Source organism: Phoenix dactylifera, unplaced genomic scaffold (assembly GCF_009389715.1).
Source record: "Phoenix dactylifera cultivar Barhee BC4 unplaced genomic scaffold, palm_55x_up_171113_PBpolish2nd_filt_p 002485F, whole genome shotgun sequence".
Lineage (NCBI taxonomy): Eukaryota > Viridiplantae > Streptophyta > Magnoliopsida > Arecales > Arecaceae > Phoenix > Phoenix dactylifera.
Window position 1 is genome coordinate 14,185 of NW_024069686.1, and position 16,817 is coordinate 31,001.

Sequence of the window (16,817 nt, forward strand, 5' to 3'; positions counted from 1 at the left end):
AAATAATAATTATTGCAAGATATAACATCTCATAGTATCATATGATAAAGTAAGACATAAAGTCAATCATGCATGCAATATCATCAATATATCATAAACATGGTCCCAAATGTATAGCATAAATAAAATCATAAATTATTTAACATTTAACTATATTATTGATCCAATTACTTCTCTCAACCTAAATGGTAAGGTCACTGTTATACCCGTGACAGGGCCGTAATCGATAAACACCAACTATTATTATCCATTGATAGGGTCATATGCCAACTACTATTACCTGCCGGCAGAGTCATATGCCAACTACTATTACTCGCTTGCAGGGTTGTATGCCAACTACTATTACCCACTAACAAGGTCATATGCTAGCTACTATTATCCGCTGGCAGAGTCGTAGCCAATTACTATTATCCACTGACAGGATTTTATGGAACTAACTCCGAATGTCGATCTACCCCACTTTTAGGGGTCATACATAGCTATTTGAGAGCCTTTTATCATAGTTCTTAAAATAATTTTTCTTAAGTCATATTTTTAAAATTATATTTTCTTGAATCATATATGAATAAAATACTAAATGGCTTTATAGAGTTCATAGTCTATAAATAAGCGTTTAACAATAGAATGAATAATCATGAAATTATTTTTTTATAACAATAATATAATTTTCATAAATATGGAGTTCATAATTCATAAACAAGACATTAATATTAAAATATTTATGAAACCATTATTTCGTAATACATCATGAGTTTCATAATATCGTATGCTTGATCCTTAATTTTAAGAAAACATACTATCATCAATATTTAATACTATCTTCATATTTTTCATATAAATCATAAGCATGAAAAATATGTAAAATTTGACATTTAATAAAAAGTGTGAGGGTTACATACCTCTTCTGTTTTAGACTTTCAAACTTCACTGGGCAAACTAGTTAAACCTATTTAAAAATATTAAGAGTAATATTAATTTTCATTCGATAACTTAAATGGTATTGAAATAACAAGACAAAGAAAACGGTTGGCCAAATGATAGAGACCCGATTAGTTCATGTCTAAGCAACTCGATCAATGAATCATGGGGCATGGACTAGATTAGGACTAAGGCCATTCAATAGGGTTCATCAATACTGGATTTCATAGGCACTTTATCGAGCTGGAGTGATAGGCCTAGTAGGCTGCCTGGGCACTAGGACAGATCAGGGCCTTTTGCAAGGGTCAACACGAGTCCAGAGAATTAAAAAATAGGACTTGGTTCATGGATCCATGGATCTTCTTAGAGAGAGAAATAGAGAGATGAGAGAGAAGGGAGAAAGAGAAGAAATAAGAGAGAGAAGTTCTCTCTCTTCTTGTTTTCTTTTCTAACTTTTCTTCTTCTTTTTTTCTCTATCGCTCTCCCCTCTTTTCTTCGCGGAACAGGGGAGGGGGTGTGAGCCCGCCCCACCGAGAAATAGGAGGGAGGAGGAAGGGGCCTCTAGCTCGACGGCAGTTGCGGCCGGAGGAACAACGGCTGAGGAGGAGGACCAATGGCACGACGGCAAGAGAACGGCTGCCGAGGTGACCAACACAAGAACGAGAAAGAGACATGGGGATTTCCAACGATCTTTTGCTGGATTTCAGCCATTACCGAGTCAATCGGAAAAAGAAAGAATAAGGGAGGACATGGGGACCTTACCTTGGCTCTGAGGAGGCACTAGGCCATGATTCCAGCGGCACGAAGACAGGCAAGTGTGAGTTCAAAGGAAGAAAAAAGAGAGAAGGAGAGATGATGATCGTCGGTGGAGGGCTTAGAAAGGGTAAAATGTGTTTATATAGACGAGACCTACGGCTCCGGTGGCCCTAGGTCTCCGACTCCTAGTTGAACTCGTTGGGAGAAGAGAGGAAGGAAGACTCCTGATGGAAGTTCCACCCATCACGTGCAAAGCACGTGCAGGGCTAACATGGGCTGGTCTGAGAAAGATTCTCAAGCTCAGTCAGGCCAGTTAAGCGGACCAGGCCCAGGCGGCACTACACAAAAAAAGGACATTACCGACTCTTATTTGCCGACGCTTATTCCAAGCGTCGGCAAAAAAAAATTTTCCGTCAACATTTGCCGACGCTTTTTAAAAGCGTCGAATAAGCGTCGGCAAAAAAATTTTTCCGTCAACATTTGCCGACGCTTTTTAAAAGCGTCGGCTAATGACAACGCTTATAAGCGTCGTCGGAGTTAATATGTAATTGACGACACTTTTAACGATGCATTTTAGCGTTGTTAAATAACGACGCTTAAAAGCGTCGTTAAAAGCGTCGTCGGAAGCTAAAAAATCACCTCATTTTAGTCCCACATCGGCGGATCTGAAAAAAAAAAATGTTTATATAGCCAAACCCAACCACTCTGCACGGATGGAATGAAGGTACCGATCGAGAAGGTTGTTTGTATTTCTAAATGGAGGAGAAGATGCAGACCGCAAATGGTAATTTTTTTTGCAAATGGGAATTCGCGACGCTTTAAAGCGTCGGGAATTCGCGATGCTTTAAAGCGTCGGGAAAGAGCGACACTTTAAAGCATCGCTAAATTGGAATTAGCGACGCTTTTAAAAGCGTCGAAAAATATTTTTTCCACTGTAGCATAGGCGACACTTTACCGACGCTTTGGAAAGCGTCGGGATGGTTTCTACCGACGCTGTTAAGCGTCGCTAATAGCCAAAAAAAGCGTCGCTAATGTCCAAGTTTCTTGTAGTGCGGGCCTTCACAATATGTTAGATATGGGATTTATGATTCTCAAGCCCACAATGCAGCAAGCAAGAAACTAGATGATCATTTCTTTGAAACTTACAGATAGTATATGAAATTTAATTGAAATCAATTGTCACTGTTTCTTTTGCAAAGAGCATAAGAAGAAAAATTTGCACAGAAAAGGTTGCCACCAGTTGCAACTTCATTGTTTTTTTCAAATTTTTTGTAATATGAATTGTGGTAGTAGTAGGAAATAGTCTGATGGTTCTACATTGCGTATCAAGTAGCTGCGGGCCAAGAAGACCCTTGGCAGCAACGTGTTGTTGCGGCCTATGCCATAAGGTTCATTCCTTGCCACAAGCGAATAGAAGAAGAAAAGTATGGTCAACGAAAAAATAAAAAAAGATCTCTTATTTGATTGAAGTTTTCAAAGAAAAAAGATTGAAAAGCAGCATTGCTATGGAATAAGATTTTCAAATTTCATGAAAAAAAACCATGAGTGACATGAAAGAACTACTTTTCCACTAGTTAGAAAGTGGAATCTTTTTTTTCTAAAACTAACTTAAGTCATCAAAATTCTTGAATAAGGTCTTTCACTTTATTAAGGGTATAATAGATATTTCACACAACTTTTTTAAAAAGTAGATACCTAAGCAAACATAAGCCGCTTTGAAATGTACCACTTTTCTTTGGTCAACCAAATATGCCAAAATTATTTTTTTATGCATCATATTTTTCATAAATCAGCTTTTTAGGAAAAAAAACTTTTTCCCGCGAATCAAATGAGTCTTTAATGGGTGCTAGAGAGGTGGATGCTACTTTGTCGGTTGCAGCTGAGGATTCTCTTTTATCGATCTTGTCTTAGGGTTGCAGTTAGCTTTGCTCAAAATGGAGGATAGGTGTGAAAGAGTATGCCTCGAAGGTGTCACCTTTCTTAAAACTTAAATCGCTTGTTAGAGCTATACAGACTTGTGGGCCTTGTGTTTTAACCATGGACCACGCCTAAAGTGCGGAAGTAAACACGTTATCCCTTCGTGGACTGGACTCTGGACCCCCCCTGAATAGTATGCGGTTTTAACCATGGACCATCCAACGCTGCACGCCAAATGTGCGGAAGTTAACACCATATCTCTTCGTGGACTGAACTCTGGATCAAATGGAATTTGATTAAGAAGTCGATGACAACTGCGCAATGATTAAAAAGTCGTTACTACCTGTAATTTGATTTTTCCAAATGGAATTTGGAATCTTTCTCTGGAAACAATGCGATAAAAGTGGGCCTAATATGGCTGCAAACTCTCAATGATCTTGAAGGACGCGATGGGCCCAATATTTATAGCTTTGCAGGTCATAAAGCTCAAATAATTTTCATTTCCCAAAGACAATCCTTGATGAGATTTGTATTCAAATGGCATTGAGATGGGAGTATCCATACCATAGATAGATGTCAAATGCTATGGCAATAGTTCATGTAAAATTAAATAATGTGATTATTGAGATAGTTATCCATCATTCTGCAAGGTTAACCAACTAGGGCTGCAAACGGACCAGATACGGTTCGGATATTGATATATTCATATTTATATTCATATTTTTCAACGAATATGGATACAACGAATATCAAAATTAATATGTATATTTGTTCTAAATGGATACAGATATAAATACGAATCGGATATTAAATATATTTATATTTTCTTATCCAAATACAGATATAAATCAGATACTTTTTCAAATATTAATCAAATTTGAGCAAAATTCAATGATAAAAACTAATAATAATGGTATGATCATAAAAAAAAATCAATTAAAAAATATAATTTTAATAAGTATTTATCAATAATAAAAATAACAAATTTTTAAATAATATACTGCTCAAAGTTGTTCGTAGACAAAATTTATAATGCCTCCAAGGCATCTCACGGCTGTTACCAGTTGCAATCGCTGGGTAGCAACTAAGAAATGGGCGGAACCTTCAAAACTCTAATTGCTTGAAGACAAAAAGGAAAGAGAGATGAAAAGAACGAATAAGAGGTTTAAACCTTCCAGGCGTATGGGATAATTCGAAGAATTTTATTCGAATCAAGTATTCCGTATTCGTGTTACTATGTTAAGTGACGGTCATCTGTTATCTAAATTGTTTTTTTAGTTTAGATTTGATTAATCACCTACTTGATTCTCTAATATAACTTAACTTAAACTAATTCTTTTTACTTACCTTACGGATATCCAGGCTTGAATTCAAATCCAAAAAAATTAAGTATATCCGCATCCAGAAGATTTTGGAATTAACTATCCAAATCCATATTCGGATCTGATCGAACTAAAAAAAAATAGTATCCGAATTCGATCCCAATCAAATATAAAAACGAATACGATCGAATAGAATCCAACCAAAATTCAGCCCTGTAACCAACAACACAAATATGGCGATCAACATTAGCTGTTAAAACCTAATATTCCATGCTTATTCCTATTGTTTATTGCATTTATATTCTATGCATTTGACAACATTTATTATCCTACATCACACTTTATAAATATTTGTACAAGCTTACCATTTCTGCTAAATATATAGTTCTTATCGAACAAAACTAGTAGTTGCATGTACAAACTTATTATCATCCATCATATTTATAATTCTCAATTGCAAGTAGTTTTGATTGCCTGGTATCCTTGAAATAATTCTATATTTATGCCACAAAAACAGCGAACCATTACATAAAGCTAAACATACATGGAGCTCTTCTAACTTTAGTCAAGTTGTGCAGGAAACAAGGACTGCAAATGCTGAAGCACCAACAAACCATCGATGCCTGGATATACTCTAATATAATACCTTAGAATGCATCTTGGAAGCCTCCAATCCTCCAAAATAGAAGCGCGATCTTTGAACTTAAATGTTGTTAAGTTTGAAATTATTTTTCAGTGCGAGTCTTATGTAACTTCAAGAGGACAGTCGCAAGATTGTTTTCCACTATAGGACTCGTAGCAGAATTGCAAATTTCACAAAGCATCCTAGTTTCAGTTGTAAAACAATCTTGATAATGGAGGGCCAGCTAATATTCTCATTGATGCAAAACCAACACAATTTATTATCATGACATCCATGTTATGCATTTACTACAATCAATCTTGAACATCTTAAAGTAGTAAAGTCATAATGATCAAATACAAGTATTGCTGGCATTGGCGACTTTTGCAAGATCGAACTAACACCTCAAACTCCAAAACACGAGAAACATAACGATGGTACATGGAATATGTCACGTGAATGAATGACCAAGAACTGAAAACTGGTTTACCTCCACAGAAGAATTATAGTGAAATTACAATGATAAACTAGAAAAATAAAATACAAAACTGTCAAGTTTCCAGAAGCGCCAGAAGAAAAGGAATTAGAGGTAGTCCAATCTTATGACCTTACACTCAACATGCAGTAGGTGAAAGTGTACTAACCAAGTGACTTCATGGCTCCTAGTATTAGTCCGGTGAGTCAGAAAAAATGTAACTCAAAGAAATTGCGAGTGGAGCAAAATATATCATTTCATCTGAAATGCACAAGGGAATTACATTAGCAAGACTTCTGGATATAAGTCAAATGCGAATCTCCATCACTGCCCCGAAAGGATACCTAATGATGCCATTTTAAAAACTTCTTCCTAAGATTGGAAAAACTAAAATGGTCAGTTGGTGCATTTGTAAATTACGCGGTTGTCAAAAAATTTAACCTGGACCGCCCTCAAATATCAAGATGCTCCAGCTTGATCATGCTTGCAGAGTTCTGTATCAGTTCCTTCCTGCCATCAACCTGGAAGACAAGCAACATTATGTTAAAATCTAGGGTGACCAATAGATTGCTAAGAGGTGACATAAGAGGGTGGATAAATAATTTTTACATGAATATTGAGAAGAATAAAATTATGATTATGGGTCTTTAAACTTACACGGATACCCATAAGAGAGGAGAATACAACATTTGCCTCCGCAGCATCTTCCACGACTAATTTCTTCAGTAGCCTACTCTCTGGGTCCATTGTGGTTTCCCAGAGTTGTAAAGGCATCATCTCCCCTAGGCCTAATGTTTAAGGAAATGAACGCATCATCAACAATACCATTTCACTCCATAAAAAGCTTAAGTGAGAAACTCATAGCAGGTGCTCCTCCATGCTTCTAGCATGTTGCATAAAAACTTGGTGGTTAATGAGTTATGTCTTGTCCCATGTGCCAGCAACTTGTGCATGCACTTGCAACACAAGGAAGGTTATAAGCGTGAATCTGGCGAGTTTTAGTAGTATGATGGCCAACCACTAAATCAAGTAACTACTTGTATGCATGCGAAAGCAAAACAATAACCTAGGATGGCAAGGAACAGTTTTAAAGAAAAATAAATTTATCAATAAATAAATAAATAAACTGATTGGCATTGAATGCATATTTTCTGAGTTTATAATGCAAATTCAAGATATTCAACGCACGTGCACCTACTATTAACATAAGTTGGCCACTCACAACTTCTCTTCCCTTGGAACACCCATTTGAGAAGGTAATGACAGCAGAATACAAAGACATTATGACAAAAAAAAAAAAGCTGTAACAGGAAAATGAAAAATTTGAGACACACAAGAGATTCCAGGAAGATGAAAACCAACACTTTCTATTATACATTAATTCATGATGCGAACAGGAAAATATTTTCCTTGCAAAATTACCCAAAGGTGAAAATGGTCAGTATACATCAAAATCCTTTAGAGGTTATACAGACAAGCACAATTGTTCCTGCATGTATTATACATATCTACGAGCATGCCTTAAAAAAAAAAAAAGAAGAAAAAAAAAAGACATGCTGCTCTGTTCCTATATGACATTGAATTGCAACACCTAGATTATGACACCTTTGATTACAATATTTACTATGCTTTATCTTTACCTTTAAATCTTTGGATATTGTATGAAGCATTTGCAGGAAAACTATTCTGGAGGATTTTAAGCTCTGAATCGTCATAACAATAGTGAACATGCTTGCCACGCTCAACCTGATATTTATGGATGACTTATGAGAATTTTTTCCAGAATATATGCATATTACATTACTGTTGCAAGTCAAATTAGTGCAGGAAGGCTTACCTTATAGAGTGGGGGAACACCAACATAAATGCAACCTTCATCAAAAAGCGCTTTTCTGCAGCACCAAACACATTATCATACATTTGAAAAACATCATATATGTTTGAAATGTAACCATGAGACTGTTACTGGTTTCTGAGAGAACTGCAGCACCCATGAGCCACCTGATATCTAAAGAAAAATGTCAGCAGGAGAGTTCGAATGTGGGCTCCATCTACATCAGCATCTGTCAAAATGATGATCTTGTGATACCGAAGGGCTTCTTTCTTAAAATCCTCCCCCTGAAATAAGTATAGAATAAGTTCATTAAAAAATGCTGGAAAGCAGACAAGCGGTAGAAATTAAGATGCTGCAACCTTCACTCCAAGTCCAAGAGCAAGAATCAGATTTTGAATTTCTTCATTTTTATACATGGCTGCTTCGTCCTTTCTTTCAATGTTCAGAATCTTACCCCTCAAGGGCAAAATAGCCTGCAGCCACATTGTCAGAAAATCAATCTTCATTATGTAGAATGCAAATAAGTTTAGGGGGCTAATTTTCCCAAATAAGGGTAACAAACATAAAAATGAAAAGTTTTTAACTACAATACAAGAAACTTTCGTAACAACAACCAGTTGGCAACTCTAAACCAATGATTGATGTGCAGCATAGTAATGTCGTGACCCAAAAGGTTTACCATTTGCAATTTTAATCCACTATCAAAAAGTAATACATGTAAAATGTATCAACTTCTCCCCGTTATGTTGGCTTGTAGAGTCTCCTCTAACGCTCTAACAAATAAGTGAAGAATAAAGACATAACCATATCTATAACCACCAAGACTTAACCCAACTATCTAGGGCTGGCTTTCAATAAATTTAAGTTTTACATAAAGCTATTACAGTGATATTTGAATGCTTCATAACTTATATATAGAATATTCCTCTGAAGCTAATGTAGAGAACGCCAGTTAAAGGGAAGCTCGTCCAACTCGGGAATTCTGGGGACACCCAAATCCCTATATTTAAGGATGATAGGAAAATCACTATATTTTAGAGATAGTTAAAACTGTTGATGAATATTATTGAATCCAGGACTGTTTTAGTTGTAAGATAATTCAAAGTCATTGGTGGACTTTATATAGTACGTTTCCCATAGTAATCAGGTCAATAGTTAAGGTCGAATCAAGCCCAAATTGCATAACCGGACCAGTTAGGTCACACATACAAACAATCCAGTAATTAGAGGTGTTTGATCCACTCTTTTATAATCAAGGGGTCAGCCCCTTTTATTAAATGAACTAATGTCACATGGATCCCTTTTGGGATTGTTACAACACAGCACTCTCTCTCCACCCAGCTTTTTTCTACTTTTGCGTCTTCTTTCCTCCTCTTTCTCTCTTCTTCTTCAATCCACTTGCTCTATCTTATTCTCATTACAGTTCTGTCCAGCTATACATTTACATGGTACCAAAGCCACGTTAGGACTTGCTGGTCCTTTCCTCTTGCTGCCTCTTATTTTTACTACAGTTGCTGTCCAGCTATCCATTTACATGACCATGTTAGGCGTTATTGAGCCTTTCTTATTGCTCTTCTTTATCGAAGAAGAAAAAATAGTACTCAAGGAGGAAGGATTTCAAGTAGGTATTTCTTCCTAATATGAAGGGTTAGTGAATCCTATGTACATCATTAGTAATTTAAACCCTCTTGTTCAATTAAAGCAATTGATGCTGTGAAAAGGTTTGTTCCAGGCTTAGATGTGAACTTTTATATTGAGTTGTAAGCAAGAATGAGGTGTTCTCAAGATAGCAACTGAGACTACTAGATGTTGGTAAGAACCCCTTGTTAATTCTTCTGACCAAGATTTTGAAAACCACCTGAACCGCACTCAATCAGCCGGGTTCATATCGAACCATGGCCCAGATCGGCCCAGAACCATTGGGTTTGAGGGCAAATCAAGGTGAACTGCACTAAACCACCGGAAACACTTGGGAATCTAGCAGTTCCAACTGAACTACCCCTATGCCACTCCCAAACCCCCTAGTTCAGGAGCAATACCCATAGGCACCTCTTGAGGCAAAAAGAAAGGGTTTTAATTCTTCCTTTTGTCCACTTCTTCATCTAGTTTGTGAGGGAGGGAGATTGGCAACAGGGTTTAGGGCCCAAAATCAACCCTTTTAGACCCCAAATCCATTGATTTGAGCTTCAAAAACCAAATCTTCAAGATGAATTACTTCTCTACTTTTCAATATTTTTTGAAAAGTACAGGCAATTTTGGGGGAAAGTACAAAATGTTGTTTAGAGAAAAGTCCTTTGAAGGATTCATGCTTTAGAACATGAATCCAGGTTGGAAAGTTAGGATTTTGGGGAGCAAACCCAAAAATCAAAAATCTAATTATCCAATCAATCCAAAATTAATCCAATCAAACAGTATTTTTACGGGTAGATTTTTGAATAATGAGGACCATGTGAGCATGTGCTTAGTCCCGCATCGGCTATATACTAGATAAATATCGAGTACTTATACAGAGCCAAGGAACTCAAATAACATCATCCTGCTCAAGGTCCGCCGTATCAGTACCGGTCGGGCGTACCGGTGGCCAAGCCGGACCGGTACGGGTACCGGTCCCGGTCCGGTACGTACCGGCCGGTACCGGTGGTTTCAAAAACCACAGCGCGAGGCGCTGTGGTTCTAAAAAAAAACCGTACGGGTGCGAACCGGCCGGTACGGGCTCCGAACCGGCCGGTACGGGCTCCGAACCGGCCGGTACGCACCCGTACCGGCCGGTTTGGCTTAAAAATCGGAAAAATACCGGTTTTTTAGTGGTTCCGGTACCGGTCTAGGACCGGACCGGTACGTACCGGCCGGTACGGGCCGGTACGGCATTCCATGATCCTGCTAGCTTTTTTGGATAAGGTCCTGGGTTGTTACAAATGGCATCAAAACTCATCCGGCCCATGGCCCATGTAGACTAGGAAACATTGCCAATACAGAGCTATTTGGAACTAACCACGGGCTGATCATTGGTATTTGTGATTGGATCGTTAGCCTGGCAAAAATCCACAGCTTAGACGGCAAGTGTGTGAGGACCTGTACTATTATGCACATGACTATTATATACTAGATAGATATTGGATACTTATATAGAGCCAAGGAACCCAAATAATACCTTCCAACTAGCCATTTTAGATGAGGCCCTAGGTCATTAGATGTAGGGTATGGGTGATTCCACAAACCTACTAAATATTTTGTATCGACTATTATTGTTTTTTAGAAATAATTTTGCAAAATAATTTTAAAAATAAATATATTAAATTTGAAAGAAATTGGTAACATGTTTGCACTTTTAATTTACACATGCTACCAAATTTTTTTTTAAAAAAAGGACCAATTTAAGATGCTCGAGTTCCAACTAAAGATCGCCGAACCAGTACTGGGCGTCGTACCGATCGACGCCCGATACAATTCAGTACTGGTTTGGACCAAACCAAACTGATGCCAAACCGGTTGGGCGTGCGGCATGCTCGTTCACGCACCAGCATACCCTATTTTTTTTTTGAAAATTTCCTCTCTTCGAACTTTTTCTATGAATTAAATCTAATTTATATTTTTTTGATATTTTTTTGATGTTTTCTGATGTTTCTATGATCCTAGTTTAAGATAGATGATGCATCTTGTTGCTTTAAAATGATACAAATCATAAAATGAACAATATAAAATATCTTCAAATCAAGATACAATCAATTACATACTTTTACAGTCCAACAGACATACATAAAGATATCTAAAATCGGATGGAGTTGCGATGTCTCTCGTAGATATCCAGATCATCAGCATAATCAGAAGACATATCAACCCATCCCTCTATCCAAAGCAGCGTTGTAGTCTTATATGTTCATCCGATAAGGAACGCGCGTCTGATTATAAGCACTCTCAGATCTCTCGCTAAAGTTCTGGCTTTGAGAGATGTCCTCTGGCTGATAATACGGCCATAGAGAGGCCCATCCGAATATGCCGGCACAAAATCCAACCCGTAAAATATTTCGAGCTGTGTAGAATAGTAGCCACCGAAAGATGCCTCAAATGCACCATATCCATATCTGTATCCATATGAATCATAGGCTGTCTGTGGCTGCAAATAAGAGGATCCAGTATAAGACTCAGAACCTAATACGTCTATGAATTCTACTCCATATGCGAGGTCACGTTTCTAATTTATATTTTTTATTTTTTAAAAAAATATCTTTTTTAAATCTAAAATATATTTATAATTTTTAAAAATTATATATAATCCAAAAATTAAAAATTTTTATGCTAGCATATACATCGTCTATAGATCTACAGTATATAAAAAAATCAAGCCCAAATCAAAAAAGTTTGGCATGATCTCCTCTAAATTTTGCAATTTTTGAACTATTTTTTCAAGATACTAAAAAAAAAGAAGATAGGAGAAAGGAAGCACACCCTATTTAGCATTGGCTCTTTCATCTAATAGCCTAAATCAGTATTATTGGAAAGAGAAAACCGGTTCCATAAATTTAGGAAGGCCGAAGAAGGCCTTCCCCTTTAAGGGTTCGGCTTTTAAAGCCGAATGCTAGGACACAGCCACAGCGAGCGTTGTGGCATGGCAATTATTGCCACAGCAGGCCATTGGCCCCTGACTCGATGCGAACCGACCGTTTCGCACCGAGTCCGAGTCGAATCGGACGAAACCGTCTAGTTCTGGCTGGTATTATTGAGGTTCCGGCCCCGTAGAGGCCCGAACCGTTTTTTATAGCAAATCGACCCGGTCTGACAGACTGAGTCAACTCGGTTCGGACTAAATCGGACAATATAACCTGATTCGGCAATCTTTGGTTCCAACCAAGCCTAATATTGAAAATTAAATTAATTTAAAATTAACCCATAAAAGATACATCCGTTCATGTTGATTTTATATGTATATAGGCTAATCTAAAAAGCCCTCAATTTAAAATATTTTTTTATTATTTTGACTTTAAAATTAATCTTTGAATTAATTATTTATGATATATCAAAATGTTACAATTTCAAAATTTTATAAATGATATCCTGGCTAATTATACAGTATTTTTTAGTTTGATAGTGTACTTTAGTCTACAATAATAATTTTTATTTTGAATACACGATAGCAATTATTGGATCAATTATTTATAAATATATCAGAAAATATTGCAAGTTCAAAAAATATGCATTAAATGTTGGATAACTAGATGTTAATTTCTAAGATAGACGAAGCATTAGCTGTAACTATCGGTAACCCCTTCTATATAATTTATGGTTTCTAGTAATGTGATGGCTTTTAAAATGCCAATATTAAAGTCTATATGTCATATATGTAATTTGAATAGGGTATGACATATTATCAATGTGATAAATATGCATGTTCCTAACTTCAACCACGCACATTCAACCATGACTAGGATAATTACCTCGATGCCCGCATCTTCTTCTTTGCAAAGACAGAGCACTTTTACAAAAAAAAACATCATGAGAAACCCAAAATCAGAATTTGGAGACCAAAATGGCAATATGTACCCAACAATTTCCTTCATTAAATTTGATTCTTGAGTTAGTGCCATACGATACCACACTTGGCCAGTATGGGTTCAATCCTCGGTTTTCCAAACCTTTCTTTGGATTTATCCCATGTGTTCACTGACGGAAGGATCAGAAATTTGCATGTCTTGTCTCCTATGCTGACTATTGAAACCTTTCGTTTCATCTATTAGTCTCGAAGTTCTTTATGGCTGCTGATTGAATCTTAATGAATTGTTATTCAGACTTCCTTTAATCAATCTCCATTGTATTTAATATCTTTAAATATGAATCGGTTAGATGATGATGATACAAAGGTTGGCATCTCCATGAGTGATATGTTTTGTGCACAAATGACATCCATAAAATTGTGGGAAGCAAAAAAATTTCTTCAGCGGGCAAAGGCTGTGAAAGTTTCCTTGAAAGCCAAAGGAAAGCATATCTTATCGAAAATCCATCTTCCAATGGTAACAAGATGAAAGAATGGCAGAAAAAAAAATTCTCAACTCATCACATTATTGTTGGAATAGTATGGAACCAACATTGAGCAGCAACTTGATGTTTTATGACACTGCCAGAGAGATTTTCCCCAAACCAAGTACAGGTACATATTCTTAGTAGTCCCAATATATCTGGACCTTATGTCAATCAATCACCTGATCCAAAGCGAGATCGAAGTACAGGTATACATTCTTCCTGATACTTGCTTCCTAATGATGACTTAGCCATTGCGCTGAGAAAGCCTGAAAGATCTTGCACTTTATGTCCTATAAGCCATTTGTGTCATTTGACTCAATTTCTCCTACATCCTTTCCTCTTTTGTTTATTTTGTTTCTACTCATATAAGTTTTCAAGAAGCTCTTTTAAATCCTGATTGCACAAAGGCTATGATAGATGAAATGGAAGTATTTTACAAGAATGATACATGGGAATTGGTACTGTTTTATCAAGAAAACACCTAAACGTATGATTTTCATTATGGTCTATGTCGATTTTTCTTACTAGAGATGATTTGGCAAAGATAGATGTTGTGAAGCAATTCCTTCAGAAGAGATTTGAGATTAAGGATTTGGGCTGGTTTCATTAATTTTGTGGTATAAAGGTTGCCTAATCCTAAAAGGAGTGGTTCCTTTACAAAGAAAATGTCTTGAAATCTGCTTCAAGATACAGAACTTAGGTAGAAACCCCCAGAAACTCCAATTGAAGCAAACTTGGCTATTAATGGATAAAGAAGAAGCCACTCAAGCATCCAGTTTCGGCCTTTGGCAGCTCGATTGATATATATAATGATTACCACACCTGATATCACTAATAAAATGGGGATGGTCAGTCAATTTATGCATAGCCCCTCGATTGCCTCCCATAGAACCAGTCTATTGTATTCTATAATCCTAAAGCAAGCATCTGAGTGTGGAATTCTGTAATAGCGCACATGGACCCCAAGATGTGGGGACATTTAATGCTGATTTGGGCTGGATCGCATATCTGATCAGAGAATCTGGCTTCAAGAGTTGTGCATAGAGGGGAACTTGGTCACTTGAAAGCAAAGAAGCAATAGTTGTGGCTAGACCTAGTGATGAGGCAAAGTATAAAGCTACCATTCTTGCTAGTTACGAGTTGATGTGGCTTCAAACCTTGCTATCGAAACTTAGTATTTCAGTGTCCCAGCCCATTCCATCACTCACAACCAAGCAGACATTCATATTGCCAGTAATCTAAGCAAACCAAGCATATAGAAGTTGATCTACACTTTATTCAAGATTACATGGTCAACAAGGAAATCTGTAAACCCTATGTTAGATCAAATTTTTAGTTGATGTTTAAAAATACTCAAGCTATCAGATGTGAACACTTAGAAGAATTTTATAATCAAGCTTGGTATATTTTGACAGTCACACTCAAGATTGAGAGGGGGTATCGATGAGTATTACTGAAACCAGGGCTGATCTAGCTGTAAGAAAATTCAGTGTCACTAGAGGAGTTTAAATAGTATTTTCCATTGTAATTGGTTTGATAGATAAGCATGAATCAAGCCCAAATTATTTTACCTAGCCTGTTAGGTTATAAATGCCACGGGAAACTAATTAGGGATGCTTTGGTTCACTCCTAATTAAGGTATGTGCTGGATTCTAAAATGTTAGGTTCATTACAATCTTTCCTTTCTTTAAAATAGATATTGTTTGAATAAAACTATTGTTCTATTATCAAAAAATGAAAGAACGACAGGTAGTAAGGATGTTTGTTATTGCATTGTCGCTTACATACCCATTGCACTTTAGAAAAATTGAAAGGCTTTGCATAAAAAAATGCATGTGGCATGATTGTAAAGCGTATGATGGCATGACCATGTGAAAGACAAATGAAGAAGTGTGTAACATAAACATGGACCCTTTCAATCTATCTTCCTTCTATTTATGAAAAGTAAGGTCACGGAATCACTGCTAACCATGCATTCATTAGGTATCTAGACAAGAAAACGCTACTCGTCACTCGTATGCGAAAGCTAAAATCTCACCTGAAATCTCCTATCACGACCTTGCTTTGCACTACCACCTGCTGAATCACCTTCAACTATGAAGATTTCTGGAAAATTTCGCGAATCGAGTGCATAAGAGAATGTTTGGTGAGTCTAATCCAAAATGTGTAGAGTATCTTCTGCTAGCTAACAGAAGATAGAAGATTGGCAACTAAGAATAACCAACGCTTAAAAATAATCAGATCAACAGAAACATAGATAAATGCAGACATGAAATAAAATATAGACAAATCTGAATTTAATTTGTTTATAAAATAAAGTCTCTAGCTTCCTATATTCATAATATCATCACGTCAAGAGAAATATATGACATACAGCATACGAAGACTGGGTGCAAGATTATTTACCAGAACTAACAGGTAAATTTAACGAGAAATGATAGAACTGATATAGATTAGAAAAATCAGAATCATGGAAAAGAAAAACAAACGAACATTAAAAGAAAGTACATCTTACCAAGTATGTTTTTACACTTACAATTGTTACCTCATTTAATCTATGCTAGATGCTTCTCAATGCTCACTGAATGATTTATCACAATTTCGATGGTATGATTTCTGCTAGACAGAAAAAGTAATAAGTAGATTGTGCATGAAGCTCTTATGCTCATCATAAGCTAGTTCTGCAAGACATTCAAAAATGTCCAATCTTTTTTCCAACTGGCTTTCTAAACATATAAATATCGATTCGATAAATGGAACTCAATTCTATAAATGGTTAGTATAATTTGGTATATAGCCCTCCCCAATAAATTAACATCACTGAAAGTCTCCTCAGTTCATTCTGAACTTCTTCAATCTCCTAGAAAATGTTTAAAATGAACAGCAAGAAAAAAATGGAATAAAAATAAAAGAAAACAAAAACAAACTCTAAGAACAATTAACGGGTCATGCCAACAA

At 36.5% G+C, this 16,817-nt stretch overlaps 2 long non-coding RNA genes across 2 annotated transcripts; both read right to left on the reverse strand.

The window, feature by feature from the left end:
* Positions 1-5,835: 5,835 nt before the first annotated feature.
* On the reverse strand, positions 5,836-7,902 carry LOC120109605. Its single transcript, XR_005510431.1, has 4 exons — positions 7,848-7,902; positions 7,651-7,756; positions 6,668-6,798; positions 5,836-6,531 (listed from the first exon to the last, which is right to left on the reverse strand). It is a non-coding gene; the product is annotated as an uncharacterized LOC120109605 (long non-coding RNA).
* Positions 7,903-7,973: 71 nt separating this feature from the next.
* Positions 7,974-16,095, reverse strand: LOC120109606. Its single transcript, XR_005510432.1, has 3 exons — positions 15,898-16,095; positions 8,204-8,317; positions 7,974-8,128 (listed from the first exon to the last, which is right to left on the reverse strand). It is a non-coding gene; the product is annotated as an uncharacterized LOC120109606 (long non-coding RNA).
* Between the last annotated feature and the right edge of the window lie 722 nt (positions 16,096-16,817).